Source organism: Pteropus medius, unplaced genomic scaffold (genome assembly GCF_902729225.1).
Source record: "Pteropus medius unplaced genomic scaffold, Ma_sr-lr_union100, whole genome shotgun sequence".
Taxonomy (NCBI): Eukaryota; Metazoa; Chordata; class Mammalia; order Chiroptera; family Pteropodidae; genus Pteropus; species Pteropus medius.
In genome coordinates, this window is record NW_024349800.1 from 15,292,867 (window position 1) to 15,317,447 (window position 24,581).

At 39.4% G+C, this 24,581-nt stretch overlaps 1 protein-coding gene and 2 pseudogenes across 6 annotated transcripts in view; 1 reads left to right on the forward strand and 2 right to left on the reverse strand.

Annotated features, from left to right (window-relative positions):
- Nucleotides 1–24,581, forward strand: part of LMO7 (LIM domain 7) — a 181,765-nt gene that overhangs the window by 30,828 nt on the left and 126,356 nt on the right. The gene's annotated exons all lie outside the window — the stretch shown is intronic.
- LOC120622087 (ATP synthase subunit gamma, mitochondrial-like) overlaps nucleotides 632–24,581 on the reverse strand; it is a 30,134-nt pseudogene continuing 6,184 nt past the window's right edge.
- Nucleotides 2,041–2,159, reverse strand: LOC120622398 (uncharacterized; annotated as a pseudogene).

The window sequence follows — 24,581 nt, forward strand, 5'->3', positions numbered from 1 at the left end:
GGGGCCAGCCTGGGGCAAAGAAACTAGTTAAACAGCTATTGCTGTAATTCAGGAGAGAGATGAGAGCTTCCTTGGGGTAGATATGGTGATAAAAATGGAGGGATCCTAAGTATATAGACTCAGTCGTCCTGGAAGGTTTGTATGAGGAAGAAGTCCTGCTCACTCCCAGGCTTTTGGCATGGGATGCTGGCACTCAGTGTCCACATTGAGTGGACAGATTCCTTCTTTGGGCACTTTAAAGGTGTGTTGCACTGTTTTCTGGCTTCCATTGTCTCTGATGGGAAGACCTTGTAATTCAAATCAGTGCACTCCTATATTCAATGTGTCATCTTTCTCTAGTTGTTTTCTAGATTTTCTGGTATTTGCTTATCTTCATGAATTGTTAAACATGTTTCCCAATTTTTGAGGAAATTTTGGCCATTATTTTTTCAAATATTATTTTCCTGCCACATTCTCTCCTTTTCTTAATTATTGTAAGTTGTTCATTATAATTTACAAATATCTTGCTGTCTTTAGTAATTTAAACAATGGACCAATAATTTCTTTTGACCAGGACAGCAGTAAGCTAAAAACAAAATCAGCTGGCTGAATTTTCCTTTTTTACCTCTTGGCTGAGCATGAAACTTGATTTTCATTCATTCAGAGCTGCAGCACCAGAGATGGTTTCAATCAGCTCCTTTGTGATGACAACTTGGCGGGTGTGATAGAAAGTCAAAGTCACTTGTCAGTCATCTCACAAGCATTCTCGCCAGCGTCATCCGTGGCCATCATCCTGGCACATGGTACTTGTGGTGGATTTCTTAGCAAATAGTACATGGCATTGGCCAGGTTGTATTGTTGGCAGTTCTGCAACACGTCACATCCATAGCATTGCGGATTCTCATGCTCTCAGTGCTTACAATGGCGTTAAAAGCAAAGGTGGGCTTTTCTTCTGTCCTGTGGAGGTGACAGACCTAAATCTATTAAAAACCATCAATCCTTTACAAATTCATATCCAGAATTTAATAATTACAGAGCAATGACTGATCTTCTCTCTAAAAGTAGGGTGTTTTCTTCCCAATTCCTTGAATGTCACCAGAAACTGGTCAGAATGAGTCCTGTGATGTATACCCCTAATTTTATTACAAATTTCAACAATCTTAACTTCTTTCCTGGCTGTCTGAAGTGTAGCCATTTCACTTTTCATTTGTTTAGCAACCAAAGAATGGACAGCACCACGAAGCCCTCAGTCTGAGGACACACTGATAAGGAGGTGTTTCTTCTTGTTTTCAGGCACCTTAATATCAGCTTTTTCATACAGAGCCAAAGATTTGGCTCCATATACTCCAGCTGGTTTTAACTTCCTCCCAGCTGGGCATATTTTGCTGCTGCTGTCATTTTCACAGACTTCATAATTTTCTAGATGTTTTTAATTGACTTTACTTGCCTGGTAACATCTTTCAAAGTTGCCATATTTCGAACTTGGTTCCATCGCAGCTGCACAGCCTGGGCCAAGAGCCCAGGGACCCCGCCTGAGAAAACGTGGCACTGGCCCGCTGAGGTCAGGCCTCTCTCCTCTTTTCTGGGACATCAGTTACAATTGTTATCCAATTATGTTAGACATTTTAATATTGTCCCACAGGTCCCTAAGATTTGTTTTTTCAGTCTTTCATCCTTCTGTTCTTCAAACTGAATAATTTGTGTTGATGTGAAGTACATCTTCAATATCTTCACAGAGTTCACTGACTCGTTGCTCTGTCATCTCCTTTCTGTGGTTAATCCCATCTAGTGAATTTTTATTTCAGATATTTTATTTTTCAGTTCTTGAATTTTTATTTGGTACTTTTTCTTGTCATTGTTATTCATTGTTATAGTTTATAATTCTCTGCTGAGATTTCCTTTCACTATTATTATGAGCATTTTTCCTCTCTATATGTGAGTATTGGAATGATAGCTGCTTTAAAATGTTTGCTTGCTAATTAGAACCTTGCTGACTCCCTTGATTGTCTTTTTCTTTGGGAATGAGCTCCTGTTTCTCGCTTTTTTTTTTTTTTTTTTTTTTGCCTATAGCACCTGGTATTCCTAGGTGGTCTACCATCCAGGTACTAACCAGGCCGGACCCTGCTTAGCTTCCAAGATCAGACGAGATCGGGCTTGTTCAGGGTGGCATGGCCGTAGTCCTGCTTTTTTTAATCTCAAGTAATTTGGGTTGCATCCTGGACATTATAAATGACATGTTGTGTGAGCTCTCAGTTTTATTACATTTTGGCAAAAAATGATATTTTTGTTTGGTTAAAGCAGACACTTAATTTGGCTAGACTCAAACTGCAAATTCTGTTTTTGCTATCGTGGCAGCAGCTTAAATCTCAGTTCGGCTCTTGTTGCCTTGGCTAGAGAGCTCGGAGTCTGCCTGCACATCTGCGGCTCAGGGGCCACCTAGTGATTTGGGAGAAGTTTTTATACTTCCTCTCTCTTGCTCTCTCTCTCTATCCTGGAATTTTCCTCTCATTTTCTAGTGACTGTGATTGTCCTGGGCTCTGTCCTCTAGTTCCCAGCCCAGTGAGACTGTCTTTTTTTTTTTTTTTTTAACCAGAATTTGAGCCACTTGCATAGCAGGGGCGGGGGTGTGTCCTTAGGCCATAAACCTTAAAAAACTGGAAACTCACCTAGTGCAGTTCCTTCTTCTACAGTCAGCTCGCCTCCAGGCATTGCCTGCTCTCATTTGCTCTCTAGTGCTTTCAGAAGAACTTTTTTTTTTTTTTTTAATGTCTAGAAGTCCTGAGTTTATAGTTTCTATCTGTGGGAGAGTTGGTCTGATAGGAAGTACTTGGCCATCCTAGAAATGGAATCATGATATTTCATTGGCATTAATAACTGAGAAAGACAACTTAATTAAGTGGGGGGTGAGGAAGTGAGAGGGGATGGTGAGTTTAATTTTGGTCACGTTGAGTATTATGGCAGCCAAAGTAGAGTTATCCTCCCAGTGGTAGTTCTGGATGTATGACTCTTACAGGTTTGGGCCGGAGATAATGGATTTAAGACTCTGAAGCATGCTGCTGATGACTGACGTCATGAGAGTGGATGAGCAAGGAGGGATGATTTTGAATGAAAGCACTGACCTGAATTCATAACCCTAGGGAGCAGCCATGTTTAAGAGGTGGGCCTAGGAAGAGGAATCCAGGAAGGAGATTCAAATTGTAAGTGGAGTAATTTGTTAGGGAAAGTTGTTACAGAAACCAAGCCAGTGGCTGACAGTTCTTAACCTGGGATCTACTGACCCAATTGGTCCAGGGTTAAGTTTCAGGGGGTTTCTGAACCCTCTATTGTGTATGCATGTGTGTGTGTTTGTGTGCATGTGTATACGTGTGTGCTTGTGTGCATGTGCATGTGTGTGTGTGCATGTGTATGATTTTTCTGGGGTGAGGGTCCATAGCATTCAACAGATTTCCAAAAAAGTTTGCGGGTTGTGATTTGCAAATAGTTAAATGCTGAAATAAACAGTATCAGACCGAAGTTCAGGAAAATAACTGAGAAATCTCTATTTAATCTGAAAATTTGGATCTCGCTAGTGGCTTAGAGTATTTCAGAGTGAAGGTGGAAGACAAACAAGTTCACTGAGAAGTTAAGCGAGATGCAGTCCTAAGGATAGGGAGTATAGAATTCTCTTCCAGGAAGTCTGGCTGATAAGGCTAGGAGAGATTGCGTGATAGGGAGGAATAAGGTTAAGATAAACCCTGCACCGCATGCCGCATGCCTAGCCTCATCTGTCACAGGCCACTTGCCATTTTGTCCCTTTTGTGCTTACGTGCTGAGGTTTTTCAGTTTGCGAAAGCTGCTCCATCGTAAGACTCTAGAGACTGCTTGTGTGGGCCGGCACACGTACATTCATAGCTTTTGATCCCAAAGTGGTTATGAGGTCCATGAAAACAGGACTTACATTTTTGTTTTGGTTGTTCTTTCCCGACAGCACTTTTTAGTACATTCTGCATGTAGTATAGACGCCGTGTGGTTCACCAGCAAAGGTTTCAGGATACGGGGTAGGTCTGCGACCTGGTGGAACAGTGAGCCCAGTGCTAAGAGTGCAGAGAACATCTCTGGTGAAGGGTTTCCCTCACAGCTGCACCTGGGTATTCTCTGGCCTCTGGGGGAGGTTGCGGGTTGTATACACTATAGGCTTGACTTCCAAGGTTTACCCTTTCTAGGCCCTTAGAACAGGGAGAGGCCTTGAGAACTTTGTCCAGAAGTCAGGAAGTATAGAATGTATGTCCCCTCTCCCCCTTTTTGGTCCTTTCTTAATAGGAGAGAAGTGTGACTAGATGAGACAGTAGCTGAACTGGGATGGGAATCAGAAAAGCAGGCCGAAGTAGGGGAAATTGAGATTTTGTGGCTTTCTGAACTTGTTCCAATGTCCTTAAGTTAAAGGAAAGTTACAAAATAGCTCTTGTGGCTCATTCCTATTGCTGCTTTTATTTTCTCCCACTGAGAAGCAGAAAACTTTTCTGCTTTCCAGTGCGCCCTCCTCATCCAAACCAGCTAATTTAATACAAATTCTCCTTGTTCCTTCTAGCCCCCGTGAAGCCCTCAAGTGTCATTGTTCTCCCAATACCAGATAGTGATGAAAATATGTGATCAAAGATTAAATGAGAGCCAATTTCCCATCAACATTCAATTCTTATAATAGAAATTTGTTGAAAAAAAAAAAAAAGTGGATCTATAGTTGGTTAAATTTGTGGTGAAGACATTTTGGATCGTTCCCTGCTCAGGCTCTTTGCCAAGGAGTAAAGTGCGTCAGATCAGCTTTGGAGATCAGTTCCGAAGCCAGCTTGCTGCCTGCTCACTTCCGAAGGCTCTGCATCACCTTGAGCTGGTGGGAAAGGGCAGGTCCACTGTGCTTAGGGAGTGAAACAAATATCGAAATGACATCTGAGAAATCTGAATACTTTGGGTCGTCTGCATGTTTCATTCATTGCTTAATTTTTAAAAGTAAAAATGGAAACATAGTATATATACTATTTTGTTCCTTGGTTTTGGTACTTAACAGTATAGCTGACTGCCCTCCCGTATTGGCACACAGGAGCTTTAAAAGTTTTTTTTTTTTCCAGTCATAAAATCTAATATTTATAATTACTGTATTCTATCGAATGGATGACCTAGAATTGCTCTAACTCTTCTTCTTTTGATAGATATTTAAATTTGTTCTGATGTTTGTCATTACAAACAGTAATGTTTCAGTGAATATCATTGGGCATAGGTCATTTTGCATGTGTGCAATTATAATTGCAGGATGGTTCCCAGCTGCTGAGTTGTTAGTTTTCCTCTCTAGAGAGTTTCGTTCCCACCAGCTATGTAGTAGAGGGTCTGTTACCCTGTTCTCATTCTTGGTCAATCAGAAAGCGAAAGATGGTATTTAGTAGTTTTGATTTTGTGTTTTTCTGATAAGTGAGATTGATCATCTCTTAATACGTTTAAGAGCAATTTGTCTTTTCTGTTAACTATTTCTACCCCCTTTATTAAAAGAAAACTGGCTCTTTGTCTAGCATGTGTATTGCAAATTTTTTTTGTGTTGGTTTGTGTTTTAACTTTCATTTTTCTAATCAGAAACTTTAAAAAAAATTTGTATGTAGTTGAATTTATTAATCTTTTGTGATTTCTGGGTTTTTGTATTATAGAGACCTTTTTCTTTCCTAGAGTATAAAAATTCTCCTGGTTTCTTTAGGTTATTTTGTGGATTCACTTTATATGCTTCAAAATAATCGATCTATCTAGAATTAACTTATATCTAAGGCATGAACTATGGATTTAACTTTATTTTTCCCTCAAATATCCACTCAGGTGAATTCATCTTTTTTTTTTCACATGACCGATATACCTATGGCAGACATTACAAGTCGTTCACCTGATATCTGTTCTTCTCTCTTCACCATCCGACCCCCTGACATTTATAAGAATGTTAGTAAATCCATTTGAAAAGATTTGTCTTCTCAGACATCCTTGTGCTGAGGTCACCATGAGTCGTGGAGGACTAGGGGGTAGAGCATCCAGAAGAGCTATTGGCTTTTTGGCGAAGAGGGATAGACTGAGGGGATCACCCTTTGGTCTTACCCTTTCCTCTTTTCCTGTTTGAATGAGGGTATAACCATTTGTGGACCATCAGGGAAATTATTGTGGATTACAGTTTGAGAAACGTTGTTATGGATGCTGTGAAATCACATGTTGACTGTGAAAAACGTAACGAAAGTAAAAACACTTGTGGAGAGTTAGAGGTCAGAGTGCTTCTGTGTGTGTGTATTGGTAAACTCAAAGCAGAGTGAAATGCAATGGAAGAATGCAAGTGAATGGAAGGACTAAATTCTTAGCTTTTATTCTTAATATCTTGGCCTTCTCCACATTGGACTTGAGGGTTAGGGTATACACAGAACTACATGAAATATGATGGCATCTCAAACCAAATATGCTGATTTTCTCACTGGGTTTTAGCCTAGTTTTTGAAAGGCAGAGAAAACCCGCTCAAAGGAAATGATCCATTTGGTTTCAGCATGTGGACAATATTCTCATTAGAGTAGTAGAATAAGTAGTTATTTATTTATATTTTATGATGACATTGGTTACTAAAATCCAATAAGTTTCATCTGTACACTTTAACAGTAAGGTATATATATATATATTCTGTCCCCTTTGGTGTTGGTGGAAGTCTGAACCAACAGGACAAATCCTAAGACATCTTTGTTGCTAGAGGCAAACTCTGAGGTGGTGGTGGGTGAGCTCTCTGAGAGCGAGCTCTATATCTAAATGTTACCCACTCCTTCATTGCTGGAATGCTATTCTTTAAACAAAAGGTGAGTTATTACCTTAGTTGAATAAGGTAGCCAACGAGACATGATGCTCATAACTCATAAAATTGAAGAACATTTTATAAATTGGCCTTTCTGTTTGTAAATTTCTCCTCCTTGTAACACACATACACACACACACAGAGATGTCATTTACACAGTACTTCTTAGAAGCAAAGTCATAATTAAGATTCATGGAAATTTTACAAAGTTTTCTCTAAAACTGCACACATTTGTGAAAGACTGCATATAAAAAATCAAGTGACTAATAAATAAATATATATGCAGGAGTATCCTTAGCTTCCTACCTGGAGCGTAGTAGACGATTAGTAAATGTTGGTGGAATGGATGAATACAATTATGCTGTCAAGTATAGCATATTGGTTTTTAAATATATGACTCTCTCCAGACTGAATATTTGACAGATTTGATGAAACAGTGACTGTTGCTACTCATTAATCTTTATGATTGTTAATGTAATTATAGTTAACAACAAAAAAGATTTTTTAGAGCTTGTCTCGTATCTAAATTATACACAAAGAAATCAAGCATTCCAGACTGTCTGCTTTACATTACTGTGAAAACCTGCATCTCTGACTGTAGTGGGAAACGTCCCTGGGAGCAATGTAGCAGGTAATGTGATGCTAGGGCTGGGGAGCAGGAATTTGTCAGGTGTTGATTTTCTTTTGAATTTTATGAATGTCCTTCTCTTTGTATCAGTCCACGCCTGAAGATTAGGTTTGTTCTGCTGTGGATAAAACATTCCTTATTTAATGCATTCCACAGCAGCTCCCAGGTGAATGTGAAACTCAAACCGTGTGTCACCAGCAAACAAGATGAGAAGGCATTGCGTTATTAAAGCTTTTAGCTGCAAAGAGGGATGCTAGGTAAATAAGTTTAGGACAACCACCTCATTGTTGCTAAAGCAAAAACGACTATTTAGGGGTGGCACTTTTCTGTAATAAAGTGACAATTCTTTGATGATTGCACATAAGCCTTTCTTAAAAGGCTGTCTACCTAGTACATGTTTAAAACTGTAACTTAGGCTTATAACTTTAAGTCACAGTTTTTAATATGAAAGCTATGAGTTTTGGGGGAAGGATCAAATCCTGGTAGTACAACTTTTATTTTTGTGCCTCTGGTAAGAACAACTCATCTTGCTTTTTAAGAAAGGCTTTTAAGCCCTTACTTATAGTAGGTATAGAAGGAGCCGAAGTATTTTTTGTTCTGGATTTGTTTTTCGTGACTGTTTAATTCAGAAGAGACATAGCTAATAACATAGACATTCAACACCAGAAAAGGCGGGCACATTGGAGAGATGGCATGGCTGCTGGAAGATATGGACCGTGCAAAGTCCTTTCTACAAAAATCTGCTCTAATACTTTTTACTAATTAGAGATTCATTTACTTAGGGCCTTAAAAATTCCAGTTATTTCCTGAGAGAATTAATCATTACCGTCAATTCTTACCAGTATCTATAATCACATTTTGAATATACTGGGGATATGTTTCGTATTAATTTTTTAAAGCTAGTTTATGTTTAGTTATTTATTCAATAAATATTTGAGTACCTACTATGGGCCAGTGACTTTTCTAGGTGTTTGGGATATGTTAGTGAAGAAGTCAGATAAACATACAGAATAACTAATGAGTTGTTTATTAGAAAGTTCAGCCAAATTTACTGAATTTGCTGAAAATCTTACAGTGGAATTTAGCTGGATTTCTTGTGTGTCCTAACAGAAGTCTGTGCATTTATCCCTGCAACTGTTTTTTTTTTTTAAGGAATGTTTCTTAATGGGGCTCCACAGAGCAGATTTCTCTGTGATAGGATTTGCAGAGCACATGGCTTTTCAGTGATGCTCAGAACCTTATGCCACTCCCACCTCACCCCAAACCCCTTTATTAGACCAGCTTTATTCCCATTGATTTACACACGGATTCAGCATAGTTTTTTTTTTTTTTTTTAATAAGTGTTTTACTAGATTATAATGGAGTGGATGGATGTTAGAAAATAGAGAATTATTATTTCCTGTTTGAAACACAGTGGTTTAGATGTTCCATGAGTAACTTTTCTTGTCATATTAATCTGTGCTCATCTGTGAGTTTTTTTCTTGTTTTTCCAGCTTGGTAAAACTGTTCAGGACACTAAACAGATGTTTATCTGAAATCTCTAGCTCTCTGAGACTTGGAAACTTGCAAAAGGCCATCCATAGCAGCTGATATCTTATCATGTTTCTTATGCCCACTTCCTCCAGTGATAAAGCCCTTGTTTCTTCTGGTCTCAGCTGTTTCTGTCTTTGTAACATCCTGGATTCTGCCTCGAGCCACTAGAGATGCTGAGCTTTGGAAAGAAACGAGACACATTCAGATGAAGAAGTGGAAGGGCGTTTGTGTCAGCTCTTGCCAGGATAATGCTGTGAAACACTCAAAGTGTAGTGGTGGGAGCATCTGCCTCAATACAGTCTCGAGCGCTCGTTAAAGGTGCAGATTCCCATCTCCAAGGCTGGACCCACGGACTCTCGAATGGAGGCAGAGGGAAAATCTAACCTATTAGCAAATGGCCTTGGTGATTCTTCATTCTCAGTACAGTTTAAGAATCACTATCTTCAACCTCTTTTAATATCAGCTCAAATAATGACATTTCTAAATATTGTTTACACTGTTGCTTCTTATCTTTTTTTTTTTTAATAATTTACAGTGAAATCCACCCTTTTTAGTGTACTGAGTCGTGACAGAGGCATACAGTTGTGTGACTGCCACCTAATCAAGATCCAGCAGTTTTATCACTCCCCCAGATTTCCTTATGGTCAAATTTTTTATAGTCGACCCTTCCCTCCTCATCCTGTTTCTGGCAAACCACTCTCTGTTTCTATCTTTACAGGTCCCTGTGGTTTTGTCATTTCGAGAAGGTCATATACCTGGAATCATACTATTTGTAGCCTTTAGAGTCTGGCTTCTTTCGCTTAGCCTAATGCATTTGAGACTCATTGATGATGTTGCTTGTATTAGTACTTCATTCCTTTTTACAGCTGAGTGGTGTTCATTGAATAGTTGTGCCACAGTTCATCGATTCCCATTTGAAGGACATTTGGGTCGTTTCTAGTTTCTGGCAATTATGAGCCACCATGAACATTCATGACAGGCTTTTTATTTCACTTGAGTAAATGCTGAGGAGTTCATTGATGGGTTTTATTGTAAGTCTATGTTTAACTTTATCAGAAATTGGCAAACTTTTTCACAGTGGCCCTGCCATTTTGCCCTCCTACCGGTAATGCAGGTGAGTTTTGTTTTTTTTATACCCTTGTCAACACTTGTTATTCTAAGTTCTTAAAATTTTAACCATTCTAAAATGTCATAGTCGTATGTTTGTAGGTATGCAGTAGTACCTCCTAGTGGTCTTAATCTACATCTCTCTAAGGACCGATTCTTTTGTTCAAACACCCAGCTTCCTCTGCTGGACACTAGGCAATAGCCCTCCCTTCCCCCAAGAATTTATAGATGTCAGGATGAATAACACATAGGTACAAATGAATGCGAAATAAAATTTGTTCCTCACATAATACATAGCAAAAGGCTTCATTGAGGAGAAGGGCTTAAGTTTTGTCTGGCGTGAAACACGGTGCAGAAGGTGTTGGCGGTTTAGGATTTTTATTGTAGTTAAGGGGTAGAGCTGGGATAGGCCCTTTTGTCAGCCGGGTCTGTATGGTTTGAAATTTCTGTGGTGCCAAAGAGACAGAGGGTGCGTGTGGGCTTGCTTATCAGGTTGCCCAGACGTGAGGCAAAGACGAAAGAAGAGGGCTGGGGACTTGAAAGCTGTCGGAGGTCAGACATCCAAACTCGCAGCTTCCTCTTAATGTGCTAATGATGTCGAACACCTTTTTGTATGCTTATTTGCCATCCATCTATCTTCTTTGATTCGTGTTTGTCTAGATTACTTGCCCATTTTTTTAAGTTGGGTCGTTTGTTTTCTAGAGTTCTGTATTCCAGATACGAGACTTTTTCGGTTATATTTTGCAAAAATTTTTCTCAGTGGTTAGATTTTTTTCATTCTCTTAACAGTGTCTTTCAAAGAGCAGAAGTTATGTCTCAGCACTAGTTATCTTAGTTCTTATTTAATGCAATCATATACTTATATTTTTCTAACAGATTCCTGTTTAGCTGCTGTGCGGTTCTTCTCTAGCACTTTTAAACTTCTGGGAAGTCTCTTAAATGTATCCACTGGCTCTATAGAATAGTGGAAAAGAATATTGTTTATGTATCCAAACCTTGTCACTTTGAACTTTCTCAGCATTTTTTTTTTCTTTTGAAAGCTTTTACCATGGAAGATAGAAATTCTTGTGGGAAGGACATGGGAGTTGGCTTTCTTATTAAAATTTGGTTTCCTAAGAGAAAAAATAGAGGCATAGAAATTATGTACCATGGCTAGAGAGGCAGAGCCTGAATTGGACAGCAGATGTGTGTGACCCAAAGCTTGTGCTTGTTACTGTGTATGGTCCATTCTTCACTAACCGTTTCACTTTTCTTCGACTCTTCCAGTGAAGAGCCTTAGTTTTCTTATCTATAGTGATTATAGTTTGCAAAGAGCTTCAGATGTCAGCTCTCAGGTAATCGTCAAAGTTTGATTTTCTGTGATGTTGTGACTTATTGGACTAACTCTGGTAAATTCCAACTATTTCGGCTATTTGTTAATTATTGTGTAAAAGCAGTGATATTGGAAGGTTTAAGCATGTTTTCCATAACTTTCCAATCCTTTATCTTACAGGTAATTTCCCCAGAATTTGTTAGATAATGAGGAAAGTTTTGCCTCTGAGTGTCCCTTGGTTTAGATTTTTCCATGGAATTTGCCTTTATTTTATTTTGCACAAACTTAGTAAACGGCAGACGTGAACTTGGAATAATGGAGGTTTACAGTCTCTGTAAACTCTGCTGGCCACTGGGAATGAAGCTGCAAAGGCACATATTTGAGTGTTCTTTTCCCTTCTGGCTAGAATTGACTCATGTTTGCGTAAAGTGGAAGGAAGTGCATTTTAGTCTTATCTGCCTGTCCTGGGTGGCGCCCATGCCCTTTCAAGGAAAGGAAGCAGTGGAGCCTGTGGAATATTTAACTTGGATTTGTCCTATGGAAACTCAGTACTCAGCTGTTCATGGTTTGTACCAAATGGCTCATGAGGAACATGCTGAAATGAAAGCCAGTCTTCGAAGCTTACCTTTGAATGCATAGCTCTCCGTGATGGTGGTTGACAGATCCAAACATTTAAGAATGAGAGAAGATGGAGAAAAGTTGACTTGGATGTAGGGGAAGTATCTGTGTCAAATGACAAAAAATAATAGAATTTAGTAATGAATTTGATGTCCTTATTCAAGGAAAAAGAACGCGTGGGTTGGGAGAGCACAGTGCCTCACCAGCAGACTACAGTGTTCCTGAGGGATTTGGGGCACGAGTGAGCCTCATGGGGTATTAGAGGCAGAAGCGTGGAAGCGGACGTGATTGGCTAGGAGTCAGGGGATTTCCTGATAAGGCCAGAAGGTCCTGTTTTGCAGGGTAAGGAGAGCTAGCTAAAGCTGAGTTGGAGGATTCTGGTTGGTGGACGTTAGGTTCCTTGATGGGCATTTCCTGTAAGTGCAGCCTGATTTAGGTTTAGATTCAGGCTACTGGGATGGCTTGTATTTTGTGGGTCCCAATATATGAATTAACGTTATCATCTGTAATTATGCACATGAAAGAAGGAGTGATAAATAGGGAGAATGTAGCTACTCAGTTATATCAATTTACTGGGAAGGGAGGCGCCATCAGACCAAGATTCACTTTACCTTTTTTTATCCCCTGTAAGGGATAAAATACGTTGAAAATATGGAAGGGTCCAGGCAGTTTGTGGAAGCAATGTCTGAAAACAAATCCTTGCACTGAAAGAATTGGGGGAACATTTAGGAGAAGGCAGGCGCCTGTGAAATTAGTCTTTCTCTGGGAACTGAGGGACACATTATGGGTTGTGCCTGCGTGAAAGGCATTATCACTATTTTGGATTTATTATAAGGTTACTACCAGTTAGCTATATGGGAGGATTTGTTTTGTCAGAAATATTCTACTGTCATGTCAGATCTGAGTCTTTAAGTGGCTAGAATAAGGGATTGGTATGTTTTGAAGACAAAGGACATGGGAAAGTTCTAGAATACAAAGTACAATTTGGATATAGACATACCTCATTTTATTGTACTTTGCTTTATTGCATTTTACAGATATTGTGCTTTTTACAAAATCGAAGGTAAGACCCTCTACCAGCAAAATGGTTACAACTCACCAAAGGCTCAGATGATGGTTAGCATTTTTTACCAATGAAGTATTTTCAAATTAAGGTATATATGTTATTTTTTAGACATAGTGCTTTTGCACACTTAATGGACTATACGTAGTGTAAACATAACTTTTATATGCACTGAGAAACCAAAAAAATTGTATGAGTTGCTTTATCACAATATTCATTTGATTGCAGAGGTCTGGAACTGAACCCACAATGACTCCAAGGTATGCTGCACTTCTGGGCCACCAGAGGGCAGTGTTCATTCAACAAATATTTATTGAAGTCCATATTTTAGAGTACCACTGAGAACTGTGGGAAAGGAGATCGGCCTCTGGAGTGAAGACAACTTTGTATTTATTTTATACTCCCTCTTCCCTTTTTTTCTACCTGGCTACCTCCAATAAATATCATTTTTTTCTTTCAAGCGTTTTCTTTCTCCCCAAGCGGAGTTCTTCCACAGCATTCAGTCCACATTTCTATGTAGCATTAACTATATTTTCGTTAGGTAGGCTTAGATTTCCTGTACAAATAACAGAAGGCTTCATTTCATTGATTTCACTAAGATAAAATTTTTAGAAAAATATTGGAATGATTTGCTAATTAGCTCTCAACTTTTAGGCTTATTTTTTCCACTTCTGTCAATTTCCCAATACATTTAACACAAGCAGGAGAATCTTTTTAGTAAATCGATCACTTGGAGCTCACAGACGTATTAAAGAATACCAGTCAAGTTACAAACATCTCATAGTGTTTTGGTTTTCCATCTATGCTTTGCTTCAAGCCTCCATACAAGTTTGTTCTTTTCTCAAACAAGTGATGAATTTTCAGCATCCTTTTTGGCTTTAACAAAGTTGCAGCTGGCAACAGCTTTGACCGTTTTTCCACCGGATTCTCTGAGAGCTAGCTGGTTGCAGAGCTCCTCAGCTCCCCGCATATTCCAGGTGTGCTCTTGTAGGCCTGATTTATCAAAACAATTTTTTTTCTTTCTCGTCAAACCTATCACTGATTCAAATATTGAATACTGGGCTTTATTTACAGATCATTTCCTACGAGATACCCCTTTGTTCTTCAATTTATCTTTTCTGGTGAGTCTCTCTTTCCAAGGGCCCCCTGCCCCAATCTTGAAGTTGGGGTTTTATGTTTGGAATGTTTTTGTTTAATTCTTAAAACTTATTCTATATATTAAAGGACATTCTAGAAGGGCACGCTTCATATGCATTTATATTTTCCTTTGTTTCAGTTTTTGGTCTATCTGTAGAGAAATCTGAGATTTGTTTTTCGAATTGTCCAGTCTTTCTCTTCCTCTGAGTTCAGGCTTCATCGTCAGGGTTCACATCACCTAGACCAGGAGGAAGCAGCCCACTCTACGTCTTTTCTTAAAGTTTAAGTCTTCAAGTGGCTGGGTCTAGAGAGGTGCACCTTCTCCTGCCTGGCTGCAAACCCAGAAGTCCAGGGTCTGGGAGTAGAGCTTTGCTCTGGCCCCAGTATGATGAGAATTCCTTCCTGGGCACAGGATTAGATGCTCGGGAACCAAGCAGAACTTCTAGCCTGTGGACATTTCCATGAACCGTAGGTGTTTTCCACAACACAGTGGTTGTAAACACAGTCCATTTTCCTTGTGGGGAGCATCCTCTCCCCTCTCACTTTTGTTGGGGTGGGACAGAGAAACCCTTTTCCACCAAAGAGCTGGGAAGGCACTGAGCCAAGTGTGGGCCTGGCTGAGGTCTTCTCTGGCCCAGTTTCCCTATGCTGGGCCTCCCAGCAGGCCCTCTGGAATGTCACCAGATGCCCAAGCCCATATTTTATTTTGTGTTTTGCCCTGTATTTGTAAGATCCTCCAGCGCATACTGAGTTTTTTGTATATTTGTATCTATCCTAGCCTTTCCACTAATGTATTTGAATGAATAAATGGGAGCATTTGATAATTTGTCAATGATAACAGTTCACAAACTTTTTCTGTAATGGGCCAGATAGTAAATATTTGAGACTTTTATGGACCATGGGTCTGTTAGGCCTGATTTATCAACTTCTCAACTTTCTCTGCTAATAGTAGTGAGAAATCTCATTGTAATGGATTTGAGTCTGTGTTCTAATAAAACTTTATAAAAAATAGGTGTTAGACTGGGTTTGTCCCACAGGCCCTCGTTTGCCCATGCCTGGTTTAAGATGTGATTTTCTATAAAATTAGGTTTATAAGTTATTTTGTCTACCATAACACTTTAACATAGCAGTAAGCAAATGCATAAGGTACATTGATTTTGTTGAGTGGATGGATGAATAATTGTTTCCAAAAGCAGAATAATAATTATAACTACATTTTCTGATAACGCTTCAAGGAAGTTTTCAGAGAATATGTGAGAGATCATCTGTATGTTGTATTTATAAATATTTAAATTACAGTTAAAACTGAAAATTTAATTTTAGTAGATGTAAAGTTTTGATACGTCCATGTGCAGTGTACTGCTTAAGCAAACTGGCAGGTTTTTCTAAGCCAAATTGTGACTGAGAAGAATGTTTTTTAAAAAGCTTTAAAAAGTTAGTTTTGCTTCAGGTAACGAGAATACCAAAATATCTCACCGTTTATTGACCAGTGACCTAATGTTTGAGGTATTATTCATCCCATCAATCTCCTGGGTGTGTGTAGTGCAGAGGATGTTTGTTTGTTCAGTTTAGTTTCAAAATGCAGAGAGATGTTTATAATAAGAAAAGAATGCAGGATTTGTATGGTCTTGGCCTGACGGACTTAGTCTCACCAGTTACTTACTGTTAAATGTAACATGGAAATGTTTAGTATCATTGCGAGGTCATCCTTGCAGGCTGCTAACCTCAGATGTCCTTCCTGTCAGCCTTCATTGCTGCCCAAGGTGGGGCTTTGGTCATGGAGCTCAACACTTGGCTTCTTGGCCCAGTGCTCACAATTCCTCCCTGATCTTTCCACTCTGCCCTCCGAACGGTTTTTTGGTGACACCCCAACTCTTCAGCCTTTCCTAGACCTTCCCTTTCCCTCTGTGCTGTTAGGAAAACCTAGTCCTCTTTTTCTCCTATGGTCTTCTCCGGTGGGGATTGCTGTCTTTTCCTTATCTTGCATTTCTCAGGGCTGAAAAAAGTGTCCACCTCTAGACAGTAATCTTGAAATGTTCACAAAGAAATATCTGAGCCTTATATCATTTGGTCAAACTATCCAAGATCTCTCCTTCTCATTATTATGCTGACCTCTCATTTGTTTATTTTATTCAGTGCAGACCGAGCACCTGCCTCATGACTTCTTCCCACCCCCACCCTGTCATCATCCTGGGTGAACACAGTGGAGTTTTGGAGGGCCCATCAAGTTCTCTCACCTCCCAGGGCATGACTTCCACTTCGACTCCAGCCACTTTCTTTGATGTTTTAATCTTAGATATAGTTATTTTCCAGGGAGGGTTTCACTTTTGTATTATGAAACTGCAACAGCTTAACTCTGCAGCTTGCCCAGCATCTTGCAGCTTCAACTAAACCTACTTAGTCAAAACCTCTACTTTCTTCCTTCTTACCAGCCTCCCCTGTCTTGGCTTCTTTCCTATGTTTAGTGTAGTCTGCACAGTGTAAACGCTAAGCCATTCTCTTGACAACATCTTCAAACTTGCTCTGTGGTCCTCCCACATCTACCTGGGAAAACCTGCCAGTCGACAGTCTGTTCAGCTCTTCTTGATCTGCACTTGCTACAGATTTCCCAGACCCTCGTTCTGTAGAGTGGGTCACAAGCCAGCAGACCCTAGCTAGTTTCAGGGTGGTTTGTCCACTTGGTGTCTCTTATTTAAGAGGTTCTCTACCTATGACCCACAGGAGTAGTGCTGCAGTCTATACATTTTCTTCCTGTTACTTTGGGATCCTGCACGTTGCATATAGCTACTCAGGTTCCTTCCAGGTTATCTAGTCAAGTTTTAACTTTCACTTCATACCAGCTGTCAGATGGCTGTGCTTTCTTAAACAATGTCTTCCTGGAGAAGAACCTCTCTTTAGGAGATTTAACTCATTTTGTCAAGGCTTTTATAGAAGGCAGAAAACACTGGTGACCTTCAGTCTTATTTTGACTTTAGACTGTGGGTAGTTAAGATGACCTTTTAGGCAAATGTGAAGCAATTCAGAAGCATCTTGCCTTGCTTAAACAAGTTGGGGTTAGTAAGGTGCGCTGCACACTCATGTGTAAATCAACCTGCTCACTTTGAGAATTAAGAGTTTGTTGTTATAGAAGCTGCAACTTTGCTTGATTTCTCACACCGAGATGCCAAGAAGTGGCCTCTATGGTTCTCCCTAATCCATGACTGCAGCTTTCATTTTGGGTCAAGAGTGTGGGTGGCTACATTACCGGGCCTTTTGTGGTAATCCAATTAATACAGTGGCCTGGAGCATCTACTTAGGGTTCAAAAACGTGCCATTGGTATCCACGCTGTGAACTATCATCATTCTTATCAGCAAGAGCACTTATTAAACATATTTTGAAAAATGTACAAAGATAGATGAGTAAATAATGGAGGCAGTGTCAAGTCTTTTTGTGTAGCGGTGACATTCATTCTTTTATTAGCCTGTTTCTGGAAGATAGGCTTTCATTGTGTAGTCATTAAGGAATTCATCAAAATTTCATATCACCTGTGTGGGTCTCCATTGCGTGTGGCTGCCATCTGGCTCTGCTTCAGGCCAGGGTGATCATTATTTCATGTGGCACTCCTAGTCCTCCTCCTTACTTTTACTGAATCTGTTTTCCGTTTCCTCCAGCTTTTCTGTGTTCTGACTCCATTCTCTGTTCCAGGATGTGTGATAACTGTTCTTAGTCTCTATTAGGGGAGGAAAATATTCATTAATGCTGGTTTTTGGCTTTTCCTTTCCCCCTGGAGACATTGCTTAGGTCTGTCATGTGCTGCCAGAGCTCTCCGTGTTTTCCCACAGCATACGTATCATCTGTCTGATCCAGGACTCTTGTATCTGAGTGGTGGCCGGAGAGACAGGGAGGCTGGCTTCTTTCTCCAGTCCTCCCACTTTGCACGGCTGTCTTCACGTGGGTGTCAGGCTCTACCTCATCACACCTATGTTTTTTTTTCAGAAGGTCTAAATCTTTTTCCTGAACTATGCTCTTTGAATCTCTGAATCTGAATTATACTTTCTCTGTATACCTCAAGCCATAGTTTCTCTTTCCTTTTAACTTACTTGCTTTTAGGAGAAATGATATGACATTTTCTTTTATTATTACAAATACTTGTTCCGCATGTTACACAGTGGGGCACAGGATGGGGGGAAGATAAATAAATCCTTGACTGAGGTTCCTAACCCCAGTAAAGTTTCAATCTCGGACAGATGAGAAGATGAGCAAATAGCAATGACCTAAGGCCCAATAGTGTTAACTACTGAAATAGTGGCTCAGGAAATTGGTGTCATAGACAATGTGGAAGGAGAAGGAATCTTTCTGGGGTAGTGGTGTTTGGAGAAGACAGTGGAGAGGTATAGTTTGAGTTGTTAAGAAGGTGGGATGAAGGTATTGAACGATCTTTAATTCTTGTGTTTGGGTAGAATCAAGGATCCATGTGTGAGAATCCAGGGGTGAAAGGCCCGAAGGTAGGTAGGAAGGCCTTACGCTACAAACCAAATACAGATCTTTGGAAGATTTTGATTTTTAAGAAACGATAGGCAGGCTTTGAAATACAGGGTAGATTGAGAGAAATTAAGGCAGAGCAATCCTACTGATTGCTAAAGATTATTAAAGTGTTACATCTGCTAGAAGAGAAACTTAGAACTGGGATGGAGAGAATTACATGGATTTGGAGGGGCAAGGAAGGTTCGCTCTGATGCTCTGAGTCTGAGCAGCTGGGAGAATGGTAGTACGATGATTTCGAGAGGGAACCAAGGTGTGGCAGCTCCCTCTGGGTGAGAGGGTGAGGCCTCTTACATACTGACTTTGTGGTGCTGTGAAGGTGCTCGGGAGGAAATGCTCACCTGGGGGCTGTACCTGTGAGGCTGGGGGATGCCTCGGGGGAAGGGCCAGTGTAAATTTAGGACTGCATCTTGGAGTTTGTACTTAAATTGATCAAGATGAGAAGGTGGAGGGAGAATACCAGGTCGGAGAGCAGAGGAAGAGCTGGAAGGAGGAAGTGGTTGGCAGGTCAAGCTTCACAGTTTCGAGGAGAGTGAAGTAATCACCCTTCCCAACTAATCCGTACTCTGCTGCCTCCCACACCTCCTGTCACACCCGACTGCTCTCTGCTGTGTTCTGAATGTCCAGGCAGATATCTTCAATGGTTATGGTTGGCCGTCTGCCCACATTATCTTCCTCTGAACTTTAGTTCTAGTGTTGGAGGGCACAATCCACGTATAACCCAAACTCATGAGCCTCAGAACCCCGATTCATGAGCTCCCTGGTGCTCTATTGAATGAGAGAGAAATAATCCAGCATATTGAGGGGAATCTTAGAAATCACACTCAAAATGAATTACATATGTTTAGCCTCTAACCATATTCTATATCAGGAGTTTACTTTCTCCAAAAATACATTCTCCGAAAAAATCATTCCATTTTGGGACATTTTATTACGATAGAGTTTTTCCATGTAGTGGATCCCAAATCTACAATTAATCAGATTATATACTTTAACGTGCAAGTTTTTCCACAGAAAGTCTCAAGATCTATTTTGTGTGTTCCAAAACCAGTTTTGTGGGAATACATGGGAAGTTCTTGTAGAGTTAATAAGGTGACAGACTGGTGGTGTTATATTACTTTAAAAATTTTTTCCAGATATAATTGACAAATAAAACTATAAGATATTTGTTTATTTTTATTTTTATTTTTTATTTTTGCCAAATGTAGCTCGATGTTGCGTTTTAAAGCTGTTTTGTTGTGATATTGATGTATCTGGTTCTAGCCATTAAAAACAGAGGACAGTAGTCCAGGGGCTGCAATATACCTCTGCAGTACCATGAACATGCCAGCAGGTGGCAGCAGAACAGAAACTGATACCTGCTTGGTTTCCTTAGGCTTCTAATAAAGAACCAAAACATTTAGAGCTGTGAGACGTGGTGATTATTTAGAACAAGTTGTTTTTCTTATCAAGAAATCAAGACTCATAAGAGCCCTAGATACCTAGCACCAGAACGTGTTTATCGGGGACAGTTCCTAGCAAGACACAGTCAGGGGGATTCTGGAGAATGTAGACTTCAGATGTCAGTCCAGGCCTTTTGAGTCAGGATCTCATAGAGAAAGGCCTGGGGCCTGTATTGTTTTACAGGCACCTTGGATGCTTCTTCTACACACTGAGTTCTGAGTCAGCAAGTGAGATCCCTTCCTCAGGGCAGGAGCTGTGCTGGGCCTTGAGGACACAAGGAAGACACTCTGCATAGTGTCAGTGTCAAACCGACATGCCTGCGGGGCCAGTCAGGTGGGTAGGATCTGTCACTGGATGGAGGTTGTTCTCTGCAGAGCAGCCGGTCATTTCCTCAAGGGCTGCCAGTTGTGGCCATGGGATAATGCAAACCCAGTGTTGCCAGACCATTTCTCTTTTTAATGAGAAGCTAGCATTCCAGATCTTTATTTTATGTTTCCCAACTTCAGCATACTGTGCGGACCCAGCAAAACATGCCTACGGGTTGGAGTCAGCCTGTAAACTGTGACGTCTCCTTTAGGAGCCGTGAATGAGAGTACGCATTTGCCATGCAGTAAAGCGGATGTCACGAAGAGTAGACGGCACGGTGAGGGCAGAGGGAGCTGTCAACATTGCTTGAGGAAGGTCTAGCAGACTTTCTGAAGGCGCGTTCTCAAGGTTACCGGTATTCGTTTGGGAAAAATAAACTCATTCATTCACATGGGCAGAATTCTCTCTTTCCTATCCTAACAAGGAACATATTTTTGTTTCTATGTCTCCGTTTTGCCAGAAGAGTGTTAAAAAATTTACTCTGAGTGCTTCAACTTTTAGAAACTTGGGGCAAATGATTCCAGTAGAGAGAAGTAAAATTATTACTTGGGCAAGGATATTTTAAACTAATAATTAGATGTGATGTAGAGCTATGAGCATATCTACTTTTGAGAAAATAAACTGGAAAATTTGTTGAGATCTATTAAGGCCCTAGAAAGACTCTAGAAGAAACTTTGTTACTATAAGTTGTTTTAGGAAAACTGATATCTTATTCCTTCTGTTGAGATTAGAATTAATTTACAGCAGGAGTTAAGTGGAAGTGCTGTATCTCATTTGCTATGGCCTGCTTTGTTATACTTTATGTGTGTTTTCTGCGTTGAAACCATATAAGCAAACCGAATTAGGAAAAAAGGCCTTAAATGCACCTAAGAAAAAATTTAGAGTTGTGGAATTGTTTAGATATAATGCAAAAATGACACATCGAAAAACAGAAAAACAGGTGCAAATATATATACAAATAAATATTATAATTTAACATTAAAACATTTTCATGTGTGAGGTAGAGGGGTTGAAAATTCCACTTTCCAAATTTAGACCTAGTCCTATAACATTATCTATAACTTTTCAAGGGAGGTAGGCACTTAGAGCACAGAAATCGCTTTATAGCTTAACTTATATTGAACTTTTTGGTGGATGGGGTATGAGATGGTATTGCAGGGCTTTTGCAACTATCATTTTAAAAGTCATTTTTACTGAAGTTGAATAAAATGTGCAACTACCTAAGTGTACAATTCATTGAGTTTTTTAAAGAACATTTATTGAAGTATAATCTACTCTTTTAAAATGTACAATTCATTGGTTTTTGGTATACTCACAGAGTTGTACAGTCATCACCACCGTCTAATTTCAGAATGTTTTCATCTCCCCCCGAGAAACCCTATACCCACTGGCAGTCACTCCCCATTCTTCCCTTTCCCTAACTCTTGGCAACCACTAATCTCCTTTCTGTTTCTCTGGATTTGCCTATTCTGGGCATATAAATGGAATTATATAATATGTGGTCTTTTGCACATAAATGGAATTATATAATATGTGGTCTTTTGTGTCTGGCTTTTTTCATTTAGCCTTATGTTTTCAAAGTCATCCATGTTGTGGCATGTATCAATACTTCATTCCATTTTATAACCAAATGGTATTCTATGTGTTATTATATTCCATGTGTCATTATACTATATTTTATTTATCCATCCGCCGATGTTTAGGTCATTCTCATTTTTTGGTTAATATGAGTAATGCTGCTATGAACATTCATATACGAGTTTTTGTGTGGGCCTATGTTTTTATTTTTCTTGGGTAAGTGCCTGGGGATAGAACTGTAACTATCTCTTTGCTTCCTAGAAATGTATTGTTGACTGGAAGGAAGGTTGATGAGTGGGTAGTAGGCGAACTATATCATTAGCTTGCAGTAGGAATCCATCAGGAATCATTTAGGGAACTCTTGTGTTACAGGTCAACTCAACTTCATTCCTTAATATCAAAGTTACACTGGCAGGTCAAGTATATTTTAGGTACATGGGGTGTAACTATCAATTTGCAGTTCATATAAAATAAGCAGTGATTCTCACCTATGATGCAGACACACTATTTCCCAAAATGAATGTTTCCCACAGTGCTGACTCGCATAATAATTCATAGGTAGATAAGCAGGTAATTGTTGAGACTTGCTAATGTGTGTGTGAATTTCTGCAAAAAACAATGACGTCTCTTGACTCTTGAGAACCCATGATTATATTAAGCAGTTGAACTATACTTAAATTATCCTGATAATAGATGTTCACATCTATGTGTGCCTGGTGTGCTAGTTATTTAAAAACTTCTTGATTCAGAAACAAATGGTAATTTATGCCTAGACTAGGCGTTTGGTAGGTTTTTCCTTGGAATATTTTCCCTGTTGTCTGCAACAGTGTAAATTAGAGTACAAATCCGTATTATAGACAAATAATGTACTTTACCTTTTACCATTTAGCAGTAGTTTTTGTGATTGTTAACAGAACAAAGTAGAGCTGTAAAACGAGCACATTTTTGTGTGTGATGTTTTAGTGACCTTACCTAGCTGTTAATAGAGCTCAGGTTGTCATGGATTTTGTATCTAGGTGAAAACTGGCACCTGAATTGTAACCCTGGAGCAAATCTTCCTTTTTTCCTTTGGTTTTATTTCGTTTTTTCCAGTTGTTTTTCATTTCTGGCTAATTAATAATTGTGGTTTAGCAAAAATAATTTGAGACTATAAGCTAAAAGATGGGAGATGCCTAGGCTTAAAATGCCATTTTGACCACACTTTTCAAAACAGGATAGACTTTTAAAGAGGAATTTCCAAGAATTGCTGCATCTCACGTTTTATATTCCCAGTAGCCACTTCTCCTGGATCAGAAGTTGTGTTTAAACTCATTTTTTTTTTGACCTCAAATCTGAGTATACCTGACATTTGATGATTGAGAATTTTCAGTGTTTATGTAAACAGTTGGCTTTTAATTATCCGGGGGCAGAACTGGGAGCTTTGCATTTTGCTGGCTTTGTTTTTGCTTCCTGCCTGTATAGAGACTTGAGGGACTTTCTTCAGAGACGCGGAAGTGGGAGATGTAATTTACACTAGACACTGAGATGAAGGGCTGAAGGAGGCCCATGGGGCAGGAAAAATGTTTAGATTTTTGACCACTATGAGACTTCTGGATTCTATTTAGCATTCAGTAAACTGTGCAATTCTGATTACCTCTATCTTGGAAGACTGTGAGTTGGCTTTAGTTTTGCTATCAAGTGATATTAGTATTGGCAAAAATAGTCATGGTATACTCCGGGGTATTATGTAGTGCAATGCCAAATCTTAAGAGAGGCCAGTGACTTGAGAATTATGCCGCTTAAAGCAATGTTATTTGCTGACTATACAGTATAAGTTGACCAAGAACATGGTGTAATTCAGAGGGTTAACCACATTTTTGAGAGATGCCTAGGCTTAAAATGCCATTTTGGCCACACGTTTCAAACAAGGTTAGACTTTTAAAGAGGAATTTCCAACAATTGCCACACCTTATGTTTTATATTCCTAGTGCCATGCCAGGTACATACATAGCAGCTGTCTTTACATGATTTTGGAATGAATGAATAAATGAATACTTTCTTAGTATCTTTGGTAAAATTGTGACAAATTATTAAATTAAGTTAAATTCTAATATATTCTTTAGTCTGGGAAAACTTTCATGTAGTAAATCAATAGTAGTGACAAGTTCTTAACTTTGAAGTTTTTGTTCAAGAATATTCCCCTTTGAAAAGGTATATCACTAGAGTCACATGTTTCCATGGACTTTTGTATCTTTTTGTTCTTGAGCTATGGACAAAATTAGAATGAGTTCACTTCTGTGCCATAGAAGGCTACTTTAATAAAGTTATTTCAGGATCTGAGGTAGCTTCTCCCACCAAAACACAATCCCCTTTCCCCTCATACACTTGAAATTTAACCATCAGTTTGATCTTTTCTTTTCTTTTCTTTTCTTTTCTTTTCTTTTTTCTTTCTTTCTTTCTTTCTTTCTTTCTTTCTTTCTTTCT